The sequence below is a fragment of the Pipistrellus hanaki genome (genome assembly GCF_964339955.1).
Source record: "Pipistrellus hanaki genome assembly, chromosome: 6".
Taxonomy (NCBI): Eukaryota; Metazoa; Chordata; class Mammalia; order Chiroptera; family Vespertilionidae; genus Pipistrellus; species Pipistrellus hanaki.
Genome location: NC_140508.1, coordinates 15,418,821 through 15,439,878, shown reverse-complemented (window position 1 = coordinate 15,439,878; position 21,058 = coordinate 15,418,821). Strand labels below are relative to the sequence as shown.

General features: G+C 46.1%; 1 protein-coding gene across 13 annotated transcripts in view; it reads left to right on the top strand.

The window, feature by feature from the left end:
• Positions 1 to 3,072: 3,072 nt before the first annotated feature.
• Positions 3,073 to 21,058, top strand: part of SYNDIG1 (synapse differentiation inducing 1) — a 129,386-nt gene continuing 111,400 nt past the window's right edge. For 4 of the 13 annotated variants that reach the window (XM_084887125.1, XM_084887121.1, XM_084887123.1 and 1 more), the window contains exon 1: positions 3,093 to 3,228. The gene's annotated coding sequence lies outside the window, so the exon portion shown is untranslated. Of the gene's footprint in view, positions 3,229 to 3,284; positions 3,687 to 21,058 lie in introns of those variants that run through there. The other 9 variants (XM_084887119.1, XM_084887114.1, XM_084887124.1 and 6 more) reach the window with 6 other exon arrangements.

Genomic DNA, 21,058 nt, shown 5'->3' with positions numbered 1-21,058 from the left:
CCACCACATCATGAACTTTTCCCCCATTCTTTCAAATTGCTCTTTTACCAGAAATCTATATTTTTGACCCCACAATCAAATGTTGTTTTTTTCAACAACTATCACTTACTGAGTATTTGTTCAGGACCAGGGTGTGCTCAAGCAAAGAGCTGTGTCAGTATAAACACTGTGACCTGAGGGTGCTTACCTATAATAAGTGAGAGAGAGAAGTTGCATATTCATTCCACAATAGAAGAAAATGTGTATGTTCAAATGTTAAATTGAGTGAAGCATGTTATGAAAACTAGGCCTTTGATAATTTTAGGAAATGCAAGACAACTCATCCCTCCAAGCACATGCACAGGCGGGGGCACACATGTATCCACGCTCAACACTCAACACATCACCTGAAGAGCCAGGGTGCCGAGCTCCAAAGCATCAGCCGGAAAGTTTCAAAGTAGCTCGGTCATGGGGATAGTCCACGGAACTCAATACTGGGGTGACTGCAAAGGCATTTTCTTCCTCTGACTTCTGCACTCCACTGGCAGCCAGAGGTGACCAGTGACCACATCTTACACAGAACTCAGGAAGGGTCCTGCCTGCTGTATTAGAGAAGTCCAATTTAAAATTCAAACAGTGCCCTAGAGTTTCCTGCCACGCAGGCTGGTGTGGTGTTCTCTTGGCAAAACAAACTGGCCCTCAAGGTCATCCCAAAGCCTAAACAGCAAAACGTACACCAACAGAGAGGCAGGGATTGGGGCCAGTTAACCTTTTTTAAAAACTTCAGCTTCTTCATCTGACAAATAGAAATAATGATTCTCTGCCTCACACGAGTCTAACAATATCTATCTGCTCAGCCAGGTGGTCCAGATGAGAGAATGTTCTATTCAGGGAAAGAGCCAGGAACACTAACTAAGCAAGTATCCTAAGGTTAAGAGCCATTTGAGTTCTAGATGGAGAATGTGCAGCGCCCTCTTCTGAGCATTCTGCACCGCAGCCTTGCAGCTCAGGGATCTAGGAGGCAGCCTCAGTTGTGCTTTGCCATGTGCAGAGATGGAGAGGGATGTGACGCAAGTTCATAAAGACAACCCACAGGTGGTGCTGGTTCTGCCAATCCTCTCCTCCACGCAAATGCATCCTTTATGGGAGCACTCAGGGGTTAGCATTCTCTTTGGGCTGCTGGGGTTCGACAGGAAGCCAAGTCCTTCTGTGAAGTGACCACAGGGTGGGGCCTGCTGTTCTGGCACCATCTTCAACTCCTACCCCAGGGAAACTGCCAGAGGAGGCCTGTCAGAGGAAGCAAGACCTTCTGAGGCCAATGGTTGGTTACCAGGCAGGAGGGAGGGTTGGGTCCCTAGGAAGCTTTCATGGGGCATAACCAGCCTTGACAACCTGGGCTAAGCCTGGGCTCCCAAGGTTGGGGCAAGAGTAACAGGTCTGAGCCTGGGGTAAAAATGGGTTCACAGATGTTTTTCTAAATCACTTTAACCCCCTTTATGGTATATCTTTCTATCATAGTTCATGAAATCCAAATCCACAACTTCCCCCCAATGTTTGAAATGCAGACTCTGGGTAGTTTGCCCTCCCTGGGCTCTGGCTCTCCTCTATCCTCCTGCCCCCCCCCCCCCCCCCCCCCCCCCATGATTGTGCCTGCTCTGCCATTCCAGTCCTGCAGCCACTCTAGGTTTGTAACGGACAATCAATGTTCCAGGCGACCTGGAGCCAATTCAGCAGAGACAGGGTTGAATCATATATAAGTGTTTATTCCAATAATGCCAGCAGTATGGGAGAGCAGCAGGTCACCCACAAAAATCTGCTCTGCACCCTCACCAGAAGCCAGCAGCTTATACTGGGTAGGAGGAAGATTACACGGAGAAGTCGAAGTCAGCAAAAGGGATAAGAAAGGGTATGCAGCTGAAACCGGTTTGGCTCAGTGGATAGAGCACTGGCCTGTGGACTGAAAGGTCCCAGGTTTGATTCTGGTCAGGGGCATGTACCTTGGTTGTGGGCACATCCCCAGTAGGTGGTGTGCAAGAGGCAGCTGATCGATGATTCTCTCTCTCTGTTCCTCTCTCTTCCTCTCTGTAAAAAAATCAATAAAATATATTTTTAAAAATTTAAAAAAAGAAAGGGTATGCAAAATGGGCAGTTTACAGATAAAGCTGTCTAGGGGGTTGCAAAGGCCTGCAGGCATGCAAAGGGCTGGCGGTTTTCAAAGGGCTGCCCTCAGGTTTCTCGGGTGGTTAATCTCTCCATGATAATAGGCAGCTCTATGTGGAGGATGGGTTGCATTCCAGAAAGGTGAGCTCCCCTCCCCCATGCAACTCCCAGGCAGGTTAGAATGTGCTTTCTTTAATCAGAACAAAAACAATCACAATTAACAGAACATGATTAATATGTCTTATGATTATAGCTGGTCCCCAATATTCTATTTCTGCCCCTAACAGTTTATTTTCAATTCCAATTGTGTGGGGCCAGCAACTCCAAACCTCTTAGGGAGTTGGGCGGGCTTAGCCTGGTTTCCCCTGGAGGGTTGGCGGGTTAGGACTCAAACAAGTACCAGACCTATAGAGGGGGTTTTTGCAGACCTCAGAACCTAACCTGACACTGGGGAACCCTTTAGGACCCGGGGGAGCCAGGCGGTAATTCCCTATCCTTCAAGTCCCCAGGGGCGCTCCCCTCCCCCAGCCTTTGTCGCCCTCGCATTCCCAGACACCAGCCAAGGGCCTAGGGCAAAGTTGGCGGCCACCTTTGCGCGGGGAAGTTCCCGCCTCCCCATCCTCCTCCTCCTGCTCCTCGCTGCTATCCTCCCCTGGAGTTCCCGGCTGCTGTCTCCCGCTAGCGTGTCGTCGCCGGGCTTAGCAACTCTAGTAACATGCCACAGGGAGCCCCGGGCCCACCCCGCCCGCAGGGCGAGTCTCCCCGCACCCTTCCCTCCTGCGGAGCCAGAGGGCCCGGCGACGCCCCGTGGTGCGCCCGGGAGCTCCCCGCCGGCCCAGCCGCGGCCGCTCCAGTACTCTCGGGGCAGCCGGGGGCGCGGGCGGCGAGCGCAAGGCTGGGAGCGGCGGGGTGGGGGAGAGGGAGGGAGACGCAGAGGGAAGCGGGGTGGGGTGCGGGAGGAGGAGGAGGGAGCAGGGGAGCAGAGGATCAAAGGCGGGCGCCGCTCCGCCCGGCTCCCGCCCGCTGGCTCTTTGGGGAGACGGACCGGGGGCCCCCTGGACGCCTTCGCCGGGTCACTTTGCCCCGGAGGTGAGTCCCCCGCCCCGGGCAGCGCGGGCGGCGGAGGGGCCGGAGGGTGCGGGGCGGGGGCTGCGGGCGGGCGGCGGGCTCGGAGGCAGGCCCCGCGGGGAGGGCGTCCTGGCTCCGCCTCGGAGCGCACGGCGCCCGTGGTGAGTCGGTCGGGGTGGTCGCAGCGGCGGGACCCGCGCGGCGCGGGTCGCCAGGCGGGCGGAGAGAGCGGAGCGGAGCGGGCTAGCCAGATGCGGAGGAAGGGGCCGGCGCGGTCGGCTCCGGCTGCAGCCTGGCGCCCCGCCACCCCGGGCGCCCAGGATGTGGAGGGCTGCCGTGCGAAGTCGGTGGGAGCTGGGGAGCAGACCCGGGAGCGCGGCGGAGCGCGGCTGCCCGGGCTGTGACGGCGCGCGCGGGCGTGGGCTCGGGGGGTGCAAGCGACACCCCTGGAGCGACCCCAAGAAGACCGGCCGGGGCTGGTGAGTGGGAAGCGGCGGAGCTGGGGACGAGGTCTGTTTGGGACCGGAAAGCGGGGCTTCGATTCGCAGAGCAGAGCGGGGAGAGGAAGGCGGCGAAGGTTCTAGCGCCTTGGCTGGGATCTCCCAACAGGCGGCCCGGACTGGGACTCCCGGAGCCCCTCGCCGCCGGGAGGAGCAGGACGGGCAGCCGTGGCGGCCCGCAGCCCCGCTAGCCACCGGCCCAGGAGCGGGAGGGAAAGCGAGTGGATTCGTGTTTTTTTTTTGTTGCTGTTGTTCAAGTTCGTCTCGATTTTCCTAAGTCTGATTTTTGCCTCTTCCCGTGCGCTCTCCAAGCCACAGCGGGAGGATTGGGCACTTTAGGGCTGGGACTTGGAGCCCTGTGTTTTTTACAAGATCCCAAGATGGCTTTTCAGACGGACAGAGGAAGAGGTCCTCTGGTCGTATTTTATTTCCTTGGGGATCCGCTTGCCCACAGGGGCTCGGACTCCTGGCGCCCACATTTCAGGTGCGCACAGCCCTGCTGAGACGGCAGATGCGCTGGCGCCGCCTGGCCGCTGGCCCGCGCTCCCTGCCTGCGCTGCGGGCCATGTCCCGGGGTTTATTGCTGCGAACATTGGCCGAAGGCTTGGCGATTTGGGGGTTCTGGCTACGTTTTCTAATTAGAATCAGGGTCAGGCACCCGGGTTTGCGATCATGTCCGCCCCTCCCCTACTCGCCGGCGTGGTGAGTCTGAATCCAGAGGGAGAGGCTGCTGCGCAACCTGCAGCCGGTAGTGCTCAGCAGCCTGGTAGCAAATTGGGGGGAAGGAGCCAACTTTTCCGTGCCGAGGTGCCATTGCCTGGGCCGAGTCGTGCTGGCGCAGGAATGCGGTCTTCCAAGCTGGAGTCTGACTCCCGAAATTCTCACCGCGGCTCAAGTGGAAATGCGCCTTCAGGAGGGGGTCGGGGGCGGTCTGCTGTCCGTGCTGGAGAGGACTGGAAAGTAGCTGGAGCTGAATTTTCGGAGGAATTGTTGCATGCTGTGTGCCTTGCAATTGTGTGGAATGCCTTTCTGGAGATCAGACCACAGGTGCGGGGCCTGTGGGATGTGCCAGGAGGAGCCCTCCCTCCGTCCCTCTCTCCCTCTCTGCCACACTCAGGCTCCCTTGCAACGAGCAAATGTTGATTTCTGGCTGATCTGAGGCTCTCTTCCCATCAGGTCCCCAAGGACTGCATGCAAATGAAATAGTCACAATCAACAGGAACTTGTTAAATAAAGGGGAAAATTGGGACATTTACGCTTCAAGTTTCTTATTATGGAAGATTTCAGTGGTACCCAAAGGTAGAGGGCATAGTACACTGAACCTCCAGTGTACCCCTCATCCCACCACCAAACTCATTCGCCTTTTGACGCCTCCTCTCCCTCCCTCCTCCCGTGTTTACGGACCCTCCTCAGAGTTCTGGAGGCCATGTTTGCTGGATTAAAAACCCCATGACAAGCTTATGTCACCTCCAAATGCGTCTTCGGCCATCTCCAGCTGATGACGTTACATTTTCATCTAACGGAAATGACTGCTTTAAAGTATTCCATTAGAACGTAGTGATGTGAAAATAAAAATGAAGGCACTCCCCCATTTCCATTTTGGAGTAGAAAAAGAAAACCTGCTAATAGTCTTTGAGGCATGATGGTGTGTGTGTGGGGGGGGGGGGGGGGGAATCCAGATCCTGAGAAAAAGACATTTGAAACAATATAGATTTATATAACACTTGATGTGCAGTGGATACACAAGAATCTAGTTGAATCATGATAGGCAAAATAACTTTTTTTTTTTTTGGTGGAAACTTTAAAAATTACTTCAGCGATAACAAACCATTGATTTCATCTACATTTAGCTTGACATAATAGTGCTGCACTGGACTTGATGCAATTTTTCTCATGTAGCTCAATTTCCCCCCCTGGGAGTTACTACTATTATATGAGAATAAAAAGATATTTTCTTATGTAAGTTTCCTTTCAAAGACACTTGTCAGTGCTATTCTGAGGTTTTGAAGAGCAATCAGTATTTCACCTCTGAATTAGAAAACATTTGGTTACATCCCCTCTGGAGAGACCCTCTACTCACTCAAATTTGATTTCTGTTGTTGGAAAATAGCATGAAGAAGACCTTCTGGGACAGTGGGAGGGTGACCCCTACCCTCACACACCTACATGCCCCCCTTCCACCCTGCACACCTCTGCACCTTCATTTATATAAAAGCTGTTTCTAAAAATTGCCAGTGACATTCTTGGAGGAGTCAGCCAGACTACTGAATACCTTTATAAGGTGCACTATTTAAAAGCATCCTTAGCTAACCTTTTGTAATATGAATAACCATCCTGTAAGTGAGCACTTTTATAAGTCTTTCTCCTCCTAAGTAAAACCACATCTTTCCATGGCACCAGCATGACCCTGACCCCTCACATCCTCTGCAAGGTCCCCGTGCACACTGGACATTCTCCTGTCCAACACGGACTGAGTACACCCTATAGTTTGAACAGACTTCAATTTTCCAGCAAAATCCTTGAATGAGTGGGCGAAGGTGGCAAGAATTGAAGAATGGAGTGTTCTTTTGTCAGCAGCAGCAAAAACAGACTGGGTAGCAAACCAGTCTTTCTTTCAATGGGAAGTCATAGGGCTGTTTTGTGGAAACAGGATGATATGAGGTGATATCGGAGCATAGCTTATGACCCAGCATCATTACTCTGCAGTCATTGGGTCATTACACTGCAGTCATTGGGTCAACATATCAAAAAAGCAAAAACAATGAAGACATTCAAACATTAAATATTAAAAGCATTAAAGATAGGCGGACGAGTTCCTGCCCATGCCACCAGAATTGGAATGCAGTAGTAGGTGGTTTTAACAAATGTGACTGTTCAACATTCTCTGTGCAAGATACTTAAGACATTTCACGTTTTTCCTGAGAGTTCATAAGCATGTATTTTAAAGAGGAGCTGAAGTAACTCAGGCGTCATACAATAATGCAGGGCCCTCATTGTCCCCTCAGGCAGTTTACTAGATTTCAACTGGAGTGGGGGAGGAGGACTGAAGGAGACACATTTGCCATTTTCTCAAGTCCATGACTACCCTTCCTCCCCACAGTTTTTGCTCACTATGCCTGTGAGAAGACTTAAGTTTCAAACCCTCTGCTGTTTGCTTGCTGAATAATCCTAGGCCCCTTAACTTTTCTGAGATTGTTTCTTTTCATCCATGTTCTTTCCAGGATTTTGAAAAGGAAATATATATGGTTGTCACAATTTTTTATATGGGGAGGATGATTGAGAACATTTCAGCATGTCTTAATGTAGGGGTGTCGAACTCAATCAGAGAAGGGGCCAAAATCTATTGTAAAATCCAGCCTAAATCGCGGGCCGAATGGTTTACTGAACAGTCATAAACTGACAATGTCATAAACTGACAGTGGAGTGCAGTGATGACAGCGCGGTGCGGGCCACATTGCAAGGCCTGGTGGGCTGGATTTGGCCCGCGGGCCTTGTGTTTGACACATGTGTCTTAATGGAATGTTTCCTTTGTATTCCCCATTGCTCTCTGAGAATAGAAAAAGAGTCAGGCCCTTCATTGTACCTGTGTCCTACAACTCCTTGTTGTCAAGAGTCAGGATAAGGACAGTGTGTGTACACGTCCCTGTAGGTATGCATTCCCACATAGAAATGGTGTAGACATTCGTGTCTGCTAGGGCTTAAAGGAAATGTATAGGAAAGGCTTATGAGCAATATCTTTGACACAACTAAATTTAACCAACAAAACTTAGACTCATAGCTATATATATAAAACTCTAATATCCAAATAGACGGAATGGTGGAACAACTAAACAACTGGTTGCTATGGTGTGCGCTGACCACCGGGGGCATACTCGGAACATGGCAGGCGTCGGCAGCAGGAGGCAGAGTGTGGAGGATGGTGGAGCAGGTGAGCAGGGACAGCCAATTGCTGTCATCAGGGCGAGCCTCTGGTAGTTACTGAAAATTCTTTGCTCCCCGTGCACTGCAGTCTCACTCGGTGCTTGCACCTGCTGCCAGCACCCGGCACTGGCCCTGATCACTTGGCTGCTGGCCCTGATTGCCCCCCAGGGCTTCTCCACCTCCCCCTGTTCCTGAGGGTTGATCAGGGCAGCAGCTGCCGCTCGAATCTGCTGCTGGCTCCGGCCCCAATTGCTCTATGCCATCAGTGGATGCGAGTGGGCCTGATGCCATCAGCATGTGGGAATGGAGGCAGCAGGAGCAGGGCTGCTGGCAGACGGGACCAGGGGACCAGGGGCCACAGTGGGAGGGGAAAGGTGGGGGCGTGGAGGATGGGCCAAGACCCATCACAGCTTGCAACCCACAGTTCCTTTCAAGGTGCACGAATTCATGCACTGGGCCCCTAGTCACATTATAAAAGTACACAATGCATATTCTCTAGGATACAATAGTATAAAGCAGATAACCAACAAACTACAAAGAACCGTTATTTATAATGATGATGTAAGTTACAAACTTTGTTTAGATCAAAAGTTCTAATCATCTTAAACCATTTTATGATAACCTGTTCAGTTACATAAAAGAACAAAAACAACAACAAATAAGTATTGAGACCCAATATAACTGTTAAATAATACAACCAGGAAACAACATACATATGTGGGAAATAATAAAAATAAAAGCTGCAACAAAAAGCATACTTCAGATCGACCCAGGGGACACTTTTACTTGCATAAAAGTAATTTATCTAGGAGTTCAGTTAATGTTATTTGAGAGAGACAAGTATAGTGCTCTTGGGGTTCAAATCAATGTTCATTGTGAAACATGGTGAGTTTTTAGTTTGCCAATCGATTCTTGTATCGATCACGGGCATTTTTAAACTCAGGTCCTGATAATGCTGTAAGGAGAGAGCAGGTATTTCCTGATTGTAAGTTGGGCCTTTTCATCAAAGGCCCAATTACTTTACGTTCATAAAAAATGATTTCTTCTCAAACACTTGGCCTCATTGGGTGACTGCTTTCAGAAGTGCTTCCACCTGTTACTTCCTTAATCTTTCTCTCCATCGGGAAATATCAGTAACCCAAAAAAGCAAACAGACATTTCAAGCAGCTAGAAACATGAACGTTTTATTTCACTGCTTCAACTTTAAACTGAAGATGCTTCCGAAAGAGAAAAATATATTAACTTCAAATATATTGGGGCTTCACCACCCTGCTTATGGAAGCAAAGACAAAAATGTTACATAAACTTACCTTTCTGCCATGTGTACAAGGTGCCGTTTTAAAGTTCTTTTTATGATTTTGGTCCTCACACCTCAGTGCCACAGGCTCGAAGTTGGTGCAGGTGTTGGGGATACGGTTTGCTTCTGAGGGTTCTAGTGGGTTTAAGTCCTGGGGCTGGGTTGGGAAATGCAGTGGCCCTGCCAAGGGGTGCACTCAGGATCAGTTTAGCGTGTGAGGGGACCCTGAGAATGCTCAGCTCTTCGTACCAAACATTGCTACCAGTTCTTTTATTTGCAGTGAGTAAAATTGCCTTTAAATAGAGTATATATTTCGGTTCCCAACTTTAATATCTGAAGTCTCAGGCTCTGCTTCTTCCCTCCGGTGTTTCCTTTATTTAGAACAGTGACGAACAAACTCATTAGTCAACAGAGCCAAATATCAACAGTACAATGATTGAAATTTCTTTTGAGAGCCAAATTTTTTTTAAAATATATATTTTATTGAGTTTTTATAGAGAGAAAGGGAGAGGGGGATAGAGAGTTAGAAATATTGATGGGAGAGAAACATCGATAAGCTGTCTCCTACACACCCCCCACTGGGGATGTGCCTGCAACCAAGGTACATACCCTTGATTGGAATCGAACCTGGGACCTTTCAGTTTGCAGGCCGACGCTCTATCCACTTAGCTAAATTAGTTAGGGCCAAATTTTTTAAACTTAAACTTCTTCTAACATCACTTCTTCAAAATAGACTTGCCCAGGCCGTGATATTTTGTGGAAGAGCTCCACACTCAAGGAGCCAAAGAGCCACATGTGGCTCGCGAGCCGCCGTTTGCCGACCACGGCTTTAGAAGTACCTTATCCTTACCATTTGGGATAATGGTGCTACAGTGAGGCAAGCTGCAATCTCACAGGTTAATCGTGTGCACTGGGTCTGAGATGCATCTAAGCACAGGGTCTGGCCAGTGCTAGTAGCTCAACCCTTCATCTTTTTTATTTAAGAGCCATTCGTCTACTCCAGATATCCCATGGAGCCTCTTCACACTACGTGCAAGGGATCATGGTTATGTCCCAGCACTCAGCAATCATACCACTCTCCCCGCCTAGACTAGACATGCTTACACATGTTTCTTGCCTGTAAAGAGCCTATCTTCCTTTTTTTTTTTTCCCCCCTAATTTCTTTCTTTCCCATAGTACCCTTGGGTACAAGCAGTTCAGCAACAAAGACCTATGAGTTGATTAATTAATGTGCATACTATTTAACAGTTATTCTTTTATACACTAACCCCAGAGACACAGCACATTCATATCAGTCCTCTGACACTGCACAATGCTCTCAAAGCCACCTTTCAATAAAGGGAAATAATCTGTTTTGTTATTTCTAGATTTTCTGCCTTGAACTCTCCTGATTTCTTTGTAAGCTATGGATGGAAGGGTTCCACCTTTACACGTGGGGCAACCACATTGTTGTTCTCCATGATAACATTAGATCATGAAGTAAAGCAAGCTGAGAGGGGGCACCTGGGCACGGTCATGGGTCTCCGGACTCAGGGAGTGGTGGAGGTGGAGCCCAGACCAGCAGGGAGAGCCTGGGGTGTGAGTCTCTGTGATGACCCTCCTCTCTTTCCTCTCTGAGCTCCATGTGTCTTAGGTGGCAAGGAAGTGGGGGAGGAGAGCCATGGGCTGTGGAGGCTTTAGCTTCGGTGGAAACTGACGTGTGGTGAGGGGAGGGGTGAGTAAAGCAGAGACTCATGCAGATGTTAGTGGCAGTGGAGGACTGGACAAGGAATGGCCTCACTCCTGCACAGCTACGGGTATCCCAGATGCCAGGAGTCTGGCCTCTCAACACCTACCACAAGGATGTGTGCTTCTGGCCTTCCTGACCTCGGGATTTGGCCCTTGATGCTGGGCATGGAGCCACTCCATGTGTGAGGGAGCCCCACTCCACATCCTCTCTGGGGTGGAGCTATTGTGCCTCCCTAAGCCTCACAACAAAGCCAGCCTGGGTGCCTTCAAAGGGTAGCCCCACCCCTCTCCTATCTGGGTAAAATGGAGGTGAGTTAATGAATTTGGAAAAGTAGAGTGATCCATGTTTAAAGGGACAAAGTAAAGTAAGCGTTCATGGCTTGTTTGTATCTTGTCACAAGGGTTATACAGGAAAACCAAGAGAAGCTTCTACTGTTGGTGATTTATTGCATGATCAGCGTCTCTCTCCCAGGCCAGAAGGGAACAAGAAGAACAAGGAAAGGGAAGGGAAAGATCCAAATGTGTGTATCATTCCACTTGATCCCCTCAGCAATCTCTTAAGAATGTCCCCATGTTACACTTGATGGGACAAGACCCAGCAGGGTTTCCTAACTTGTCCTGTGATCTTTTACCAGAGGAAGGGCCTTCATACATGGACCCAAGTCTTTAGGGTTTATTTGTTGTTGTGTTTGTCTCTAAAGTTCATGTTTGGTCACCCACAGCACTCAGCTTTCTTGGCATTGCTAATGCATGGCATAATGCTGCGGACATTGACATATGCTGTGCAATAATAGTTAGACAGACAATTCTGTTTTGTAATAAAGTCCAAGTAGGACAAAATGTAATTAGGTAATTTCTTCAGCTGTGTTCTTTGTGCTTTCCGTAGAGGACAGCATCCACAGCAAGTCAGCGAACTGTGACCCCTAAGTATGGACGAGGGGAAAGCGAGGTTGTAGGCCAAGCCAGAAAATTATGCATCTAGAGAAGTCCAGGATAACAGAAATCTCCTGGAGGACATATAGCAATCAGAGGGGAAAATGCTTTTCCTCTAACATTTATTTCCAGACATCTAAAGAGAACACCAAAGTAAGGCAACCAGGAAGGCCTCATGAGAGTGTGTTCCCATCTTATTGTTAGCTTAAAACTTTTCCAGATGATGGAAATGTCCTTTGTCCTTGGACACTGCCCAGAAATGCTGGTCTTCCTGGAATTTGAATTCAGAGCTTGATATACTTCAAAAATATATTTTGATTCTGCCCATTGCTGACATCTCTCCTGAATACTACGTTGGTACATTTCTTAGAAAAGAAAGATGCACTCAGTTTCTTGGGAACATAAATCAAAGTGACATTGTTTCTACCAGAGTAAGGCTTGGCCCCAGAGAATGTCTTGAGAGCACAGCCCTAAATACTTGCCTGGGAAGTATTAACACATCCGCCGTGTTCACCAGACCTTGCTCTTCTGATTACCACTTGTTCTGATCGATGGCACACGCACTTTCTGAGCAGCACTTCAAAACATATGAAGAAGTGGAAAATTGGGCCTCTGAATGGTTTGCCTCAAAACAAAAAAAGTTCTATTGAGACAGTATGCACAAATGAAAGATGGGGAAATGTGTAGCTAGCGATGGACATTACTTTGAATAAAGCACTTTTGATGTTTCTCTTGAAATTATCATGTGTTCTTTGATTACAAAATCCAGTATTATTAACCTGTACACCTAGTACATGCAGCTAGCTTCCAGATTTTTTTTCCTATACCTACGCCCTCCTAAGACTCAGCCCTGTCTATCCATATGCCCTCAGCATGTGGTGTTCCCTGGGGCATCAACCTCAGAAAACATCAATCTCAGAAAACCTCCCCAGATCCTCTCACCTCCTGACCATACCCTTGGTCTGGTGAGGACACACAGTAACCCCAATAACCACACCTGAAAACTGCTCACCTCTTAACTTAGACTCTTACCTAAATTCTTCCCTAAATATTTTTACCTCTCCCCTGCATCGTTTCTATCATTAGCCCCATGTAGACACTCATCTCTTGTCAGATTCTCTCAGTAGAATGCTGCAAGGTCTCCTTACCTTCCTTCTTGTGCTTCTCACCTCTGTTCTCTAGGACAGATCTGCTTCAGTGACTCTTCTCCCGAACCTCTCTATTGACTTCCCTTCTCCCATGACATAGGACAGGCTACCTGTGGAGAATAACAGGCTGTTCATGATAGTCCTGCCTATACTCCAGCCTCATCCCCCCCCTTTTTAGGTTCCCAGCATACTGGGAAAGTCCTGCCCACAAACATGCACAAATACTATGTGGACACATCACTGCTTTCATGCCTCTCCCTGTATTTGGTTGCTAACTCTTGTTAATCTACTAAAGGTTTAGCTTGGCCATCCCCTCTTCCTGGAGTCCTCTCCTCAAGGCTCAGTGTCCCCAATATGGGTGTCCTAGGTACCTAGTCCCACTCAATGTCCTTGTGTGGCATTAGCCAAACAACCAAAGTATGAAATATCCAGAAATAACTTTGGGAATAAATGTAAGATCTGCACAAAGTAAACTGCACATTTTTACTCATGGAATAAGAGAACACTTGAATAAATAAAAGAGAAATACCATGCTTCTGGATAGGAACACTCAAGAGCAACAAGATATTATTTTCACCAAGTTACTTTGTAAGTTAAGTGCCTTTTCAATCAGAATCCCAACATGACATTGCGTTTTGAACTTAACAAAATAATTCAAAAGTTTATATAAGAATAATCAAGCTATGATACTATTTTTTAAGTGACAAGGAATGAAGGAGGATTTGCCCTACCAGATTAAAAAAAAAAGTCAAACATTAATCAACCTCAAACCAATTAGGATATCTATGATCAAAAAAGAAAAAAAGGAAATGAGAGGTTGGGAACATGTTGAGAAATTGGAGCTCTTATGCACTGTTGATGGAATTGCAAAATGATGTAAATGTTATGGAAAACAATTTGGAGATTTCACACACCAAAAAACGGCCCCCCTCCCAAAACAAAACAAAACAAAACAGAGTTATTAGACGATTCAGCAATCCCCTTTCTAGGTATAGATCCAAAAGAATTGAAAGCAGAGTCTTGAAGAGATTTTTGCACACCCATGTTAATAGCAGCATTATGCACAATAGCCCAGAAGTGAAGGTAGCCTGTATGTCCATTGATGGATAAACAACATGTAATTTGTACATACAGGAATATTATTTAGCCTTAAAAAGGAAGTGAACTCTGACACATGCTGCAACTTGACATTGTGGAGGACATTGTGCTGAATCAAATAGTCCAGTCCCAAAAAGGCAAGTACTGTATGATTCTACTTATATGAGGTTTCTACACAGGTAAATTCATAGAGACAAAAATAGAATGATGGTTAATTGGAATTGGGGAGAAGGAGGATAGGGAAATTGTTTAATGAATTCAGAGTTTTACAAAATGTAAAAGTTCTGAAATTTCCCAACAAACAAAATTGCAGGACCAGATGACTTTACTTGTGAATTCTACCAAATATTTAAAGAATAATTAATACCAGTTCTTCCCAAACTCTTCCAAAAGATTGAAGAGAGAATATTTTTAACTCGTTTTGCAAGACCAGCATTGCCCTAATATCAAAACCAGACAAGGACACAATAATTAATAAAAATTACAGGCCAATATCCCTGATGAACATAGATGTAAAAATACTCAACAAAAAAATAAAATAAAATAAAATACTCAACAAAATATTAGCAAATGGAATTCAACAATACATTAAAAGGATCATACACTATGATCAAGTGGAATTTATTCCAGAAATGTAAGGATTATTCAACATCAGTAAATCAATCATTGTGATTAAAACACAATAACAAAATGAAGGCTGAAAATTATATGCACCTCTCAATAAATGGAGAACAGCATTTGACAAAATTGAAAATTCATTTATGGTAAAAACTCAATGAAGTGGGTACAAAGATACATAATAAAGACCATGTATGATTGCCACAGCTAATAATCATACTGCACGGTGAAAGGTTTAAAGTTTTTTCTTTGGGATCAAGACAAGGATGCCCAATTTTATTTAACACTAGAGGCCCGTTGCATGATATTCATGCCAGAGTAGGCCTTCCTTCCCCTGGCTTCACTCCCAGCTGCCCAGGAGCCAGCAAGTCCTCACTTCTGTCTGGAGCACCACTCCTATAGCTCCCTCAGCTGACCCCCTGCGCCTCCAGGCCACTCCGCACCTGCATATGCAAATTAACCTCCATCTTTCTTGGATTAATTTGCATATTCACTCTGGTTGGCTGTGGGTGTAGCAGAGTGATGATTAATTTGCATGTTTCTCTTTTATTAGGTAAGGTAATATTGAAAGTCTTAGAGTAAATAGGCAAGAAAAAGAAATAAAAGGCATCCCAATCAGAAAGGAAGAAGTAAAATTGTTACTACTTGCAGGTGACACTATAGGTAGACAAATCTGAAGACTCCACTAAAAAACTATAAGAACTAATAAATTCAGTAATGTTTCAGGGTAACAAAATTAATATTAAAAAAATGTTGTTTTCTGATAGTTTTAACAAACTTATCAGTTTCATCAAAAAGAATACTGCCTAGAAATAAACTTAACCAAGAAGGTTAAAGATATATTATGAAAATTATAAGAAAATAATGAAGAAATTGAAGATGGCACATAAAATTGAAGGATATACTTGTGCTCATGGGTTGAGAGAATTAATATTGTTTAAAAGTCCATACTACTTGAAGCAATCTATGGATTCTATGCAATTCCTATAAAAAAAGCTAATGGCATTTTTGCACAGAAATTAAAAAAAAAAAAAATCCTAAAATTTGCATAGTACCACAAAGAACCCTGAGCAAGATGAATAAAGGTGGAGACAAAGTGCCTCCTGTTTTCAAACTATATTACAAAGTTACTGTAACCACAACAATATGATATTTGTATAAATCCACATAGGTATATGGAATAGGCTAGAGAGCCCAGAAATAAACCCAAACATATATGGACAATTAATTTATCACATAGGAGCTAGGAATATATCATAGGAAATGACAGTTTTTTTCAATAAACGGTGTTGAGAAAACTAAGGAGCCACATGAACTAGTAAAAGGATAATACTTTACCCCTATGTTATGCCAAATTAACTCAAGATGAACCAAAGATTTGAACATAAGGCCTGGAACCATAAGATTCCTGTAAGTGCGCTAACTGGTTTGGCTCAGTGGATAGGGTGTCAGTCAGCCTGTGAACTGAAGTGTTCTAGGTTCGATTCTGATCAAGGACACATGCCCATGTTGTAGGCTTGATCCCCAGTAGGGGCTCTGCAGGAGGGAGCAAATCAATGATTCTCTGTAGTCATTGATGTTTCTGTCTCTCTCTCCTTCGCCCTTCCTCTCTGAAATTAGTAAAAATATATTTTAAAAATAACATAAAATAAGATTACTGTAAAAAAACATAAGCAGTAACCTCCTTGACATTGTTCTTGGCAGTGATTTTGTTTTTTGACACCAAAAACAAAAATAAGCCAGGGGTACTACATCATACATAAAAGCTTTATCAAGGCAAAGGAAACCACCAACAAAATGACAAGACAACCTACCAAATGGGAGGAAATATTTGCAAATCATATATGCACTAAGGGGTTAACATCCCAAATATATAAAGAGCTCATACAACTCAATCACACAAGTTGCACCAGGCTGGTGTGACTCAGTGGTTGAGCATCAGCCTAGGAACCAGGAGGTTATGGTTTGATTCTGTCAGGGCACATGCCTGAGTTGTAGGCTCTATCCCTAGTGTGGGATGTGCAGGAAGCAACTGATGGATGATTCTCTCTCATCATTGGTGTTCCCATCTCTCTCTCCCTCTCCCTTCCTCTCTGAAATCAATAAAAATATGTTTAAAAAACGAACAAAAAAGCATAAATTGCACCTAAAAATGGTAAAAGGATATGAATAGAATTGTTCCAAAGAAAACATACAGGTGGCCAACAGGTGATCGTCATCACTAATCATCAGGGAAATGAAAATCAAAATCACCATGACCTATCACCTCACACCTGTTAGAATGGCCAGTATGAAAAGATAAGAAATAACAAGTGTTAGTAGGAATGTAAATTGGTGCAGCCACTTTGGAAAAGAGTAGGGAGTTTTCTCAAAAAAATCAAAAATAGGACTGCCATAAGATCCAGCAACTCCACTTCTGGGCATTTATCTGAAGAAATAAAAAAATGCTAAGGTCACACAGCTGGTGGGGCTCAGTGGTTGAGCATCGACCCATACACTAGAACAATGTTTTCCAAACTTCTCTCATGATGAGAATCATCTGGTGGAGTTGTTAAAATACAGATTCCTGAATCCCAACTAAGAAGTGCTAAACTAGAATTTTTGGGAACATATAGGTAAATTGTATATTTAACTTAGTGCTCTGTAAGCAATTTTACTTATATGTTCCCAAAAATTCTAGTTTAGCACTTCTTAGTTGGGATTCAGGAATCTGTGTTTTAACAACTCCACCAGGTGATTCTCATCATGAGAGAAGTTTGGGAAACACTACACTAGAAGGTCACCAGTTCAATTTCTAGTCAGGGCACATGCCTGGGTTGTGGGGTCATACAGGAGGCACCCAATCCATCTTACATTTCTCTCATTTTTCTTCTCTCCCTCTTCCTTTCCTCACTCTCTCTTAAAAAAAAAAAATCAATAAAAACATTTCAAACAAAAACAACAGCAAAAAGCACACTAAAGCCTTCCAGACAGAGGGGGCAGGATAAGGACCAGAAGTCAGAGGTCTGGGTACTAGGATGTGACATTTTGCTGTGGCCTCAGAATCTGATCTGTTCCCATGGAGGTAACTCACATTTGAGAAACTAAACAGTCAGATGATTTCTTGGATGGCTGTAGTTCTCTATTGCTGCATCCCCAAAACTTGCCAGCATGGAATGCTCACATTGAGGGTTGGGGAGTCTGGCAGGAGCCAGCTGGTGCTTCCAGCTCCAGTTTATCATTAGGGAACAGAAAGAGGGTAGCCAGAGCTGGACGATCAGGGAACTTGGGCAGCTGGGGGCCAGCAGGGCTGCTCTTTGAAAACCCAGGAGCTATCCATGTAGTCTCCACCTGGAATCCACTGGATTTCCACAGCATGGTGGCCTTCAGGTCCGGGATTCCCTAAATGGCTGCTCAAGGCTTCAGTGCTAGTTTTCTAGCAAAAGGTGCAAGCTGCATGGATTTTCCTGACATAGCCTCAGAATCACACGTCAACACTACTGCCACATGCCATCAATTACAAGGGAGTCGAAAGCCCATTGAGATGCATGAGAGGGCAGAGATCCCGCCTCAATGAGGGTAATGCCAAGGCCACCTGTGCCATAGCTGTGGGATGGAAAATATGATATGACACAAATACTAAATAAATTTTTTTTTTTAAAAAAAAGACTCAAATTACGTGCTTTACAGGTAACAAATACATGAAAGGTGAAATCTTTTCTCAACAGAAAATGATTTATGTTCATATTTTTGGTATATGAAAGTCCCATTGTTGCTTATTTTCTCATGTCAATATAAATTCTTAGTGTGTCAGATTGTGTCTCAAAAGTGCATTAGCTAGTCCTGGCCAATGTCCTTCAGTGGTTAGAGCGTTGGTCCACACGCCAAAGGGTTGAGGGTTTGATTTCCTAGTCATCATCCCTAGCCTTGGTCAGGGTGCGTGTGGGAGGCAACCGATCCATGTGTGTCTCACATCTCTTTCTCCCCCGCTCCCTCCCTCTCCTCCACTCTCTAAAAATCAATGGAAAAAATATCTTCAGGTGAGGATTAACAAAAAAATTGAAAGTGCATTCCAGAGTGTGATGCTGTTAGGTCCACAGTCAGAAAGTGGGGCAGATTACGGAGCAGCGGCTGCCAGGCTGGGAGCGGCCAGGCCCGGAGCAGCAGCTGCCAGGCTGGGAGCAGCCAGGCCTGGAGCAGCCGGGTCGGGTGCGGCCAGGCCTGTAGCAGCAACAGCCAAGTCCAGAGCAACTAGGTCGGGAGCGGCAGTGACCAGACCCGGAGCAGCTGGTTGTGGAACGAACCAGAGCAACAGAGGCCAGGCCCGGAGCAGCCAGGCCCAAAACAGCTCGCTCCTCGCCTGTCCCTGCCCACGGCTGCCTCTTGGACATGGCTGGAAACTTTTGCGGGAACTTGAGGGTCTGCTGAATCAAGTGATGAAGGCTTAGATCTGGATGTGTTGAGTTAGTATAGCCCTGGGGTGTTGATCTGTGAGTGCCTTGGGTGGGGCCTGGATGAGGCTGGTTGACCTATTTGGAAATGTCTTTTGTGTGAAGTGTATCATTGGGCATGTGGAGGTATTATTGATATGAGAAAATGCTAAGTAACAGATTTACTATCTGAAAAGGGATTTACTATCGGGGAAAGGGAGGGAGGAAGAGACTGAACATAAACTGCACCTATGGATGAGGACAATGGGGGATGGGGAGGGGGCAGAGGGTGGGGTGGGAACCTGGTGGAGGGGGGAAGAAATGAGGAACCTTTGTAATAATATGAACAATAAAGATTGATTTAAAAAAAAAAAAAAAAAGAAAGTGGGGCAGATTAATAGCACCAATTTTTGCACATTATATGGGTGCATTGGTTACTACAAGTGAATTTTAGATCTTAGGAATTTTGTTCAATTCCATCATTCTATAGTGTTTTCACTGAAGAAGTGGAAGAGAAAGGTGAGGAAAATTGGGAGTTTTATGTCCTTGCATGTCTAATAACTTCTCCAGACTTCTGAAAAAGTTAGAAATCAGTGGCAACGTTGATTTGGATCTAGCTTTTTAGGCTTTTGGTGTGTGTGTTTTTTTCTCCCTTATTCATGTGCAAATTAGAGAAACTGATTTAAGCAACTATGTGAGCACATGAAACAGCAACAAATGATGTCAAAGCAGCATACAGAAGCTGAGCCATGGAGTTTTTACCCCCACGGTGATACAAGCTGGGAGCTGGGAGATGCTGACTCAGGAGCTCAGTGGAGTCGAGTCGGCATCTCTACCATCTTCCTGGTTCCCAGCTGCTGCTACAGCCTCAGACATCACATCTGAGATCAAGGCAAAAGTGGGAGAGATGGCCGAAACCGGTTTGGCTCAGTGGATAGAGCGTCGGTCTGAGGACTGAAGGGTCCCAGGTTCGATTCCAGTCAAGGGCATGTACTTTGGTTGTGGGCACATCCCTGGTGGGGTGTGCAGGAGGCAGCTGGTCGATGTTTCTCTCTCATCGATGTTTCTGACTCTCTATCCCTCTCTCTTCCTCTCTGTGAAAAATCAATAAAATATATTTTTTAAAAAAAAAAGTGGGAGAGATGAACAGAGCCCCCCCGAAGGCATTTGCCCACAGCTCTCTTTGGCCAGAGCTGTGTCTATAGACACTCTTGGCTATAAGAAAGGCTCAAATGAGGATGACGAGTTAACCTTTAGCCTCCAGGTGAAGATGGGCAAAGGCGGGAGCCTGTGGTGGGATCTCGACTCAGCCAGTGCTTGTCATCCACCTCGCAGTGAGACGAGCACCAAGGCACATTGTGAGATAGATGTGGGATGGGAAGACCACACTGTGTGTATTTGTGAACAGAGAAGTGGTTTGCTGGTAACTCTGAAAGTGTGTACGGTGGGTGTGGGAGGGATGGCAAGTATGTGGGTACAGAGAGGCAGCATGCCTTGGGCTTGGGCCAGGGCTGCCAGGCAGAGGCCCTGGACTGAGGCTGAGCAGAGGTGTTTGGCTGAAGTGAGCACATGCATTTCCTGGGAGCTGGTAAAATGCAGGTTCTGAAGCAGTGGTCCAGGGAGAGGGGTCCTGAATTTCCACCAAGCATCTTGCTAATATTGCGTCCCTTTGAGAAGTCAGGTTCAGGAGGCTCTCAAACTTGTTTGCAGAGTAGCTTCATCTGGGGATATTGAAAAGTTGGTTCACATACAAATAACGTAAAGAATATAAATTGACTCGGGTCAATAACATTAAAGAAGCATCTGAGTCAGTGGCGCTTACTGAAGCATCTGTTAAAGCTGCACTCGTCAGACTAATGCGCACACTAAACACCTGGGGTTTGCAGATGCAGATTCCAGCTCAGCTGCTGTGGGAGGGCTTGCGATCCTGCATTTCTAACCAGGGCCAGGGGGTGGCAATGCTGCTGATCCCGCCAGGCCATACTTGGAGCGCCGCTAGTAAAGGGCTGAGATGGTGGAGAGGTTAGGGGGAGGCATGGAAGAAGAGGACTACATCTGTTGACCCTGGTTTGAGCCAAAGAAGGGCAACAGCTGTTTTAGCTGAAGATGCTAACGGTGCAAGCTTGCTGACCACTCCAATACATGTTTTGATTCGCCTTATGTAAACTTACATAACCTGAAGTTGGGGTCAGAAATATA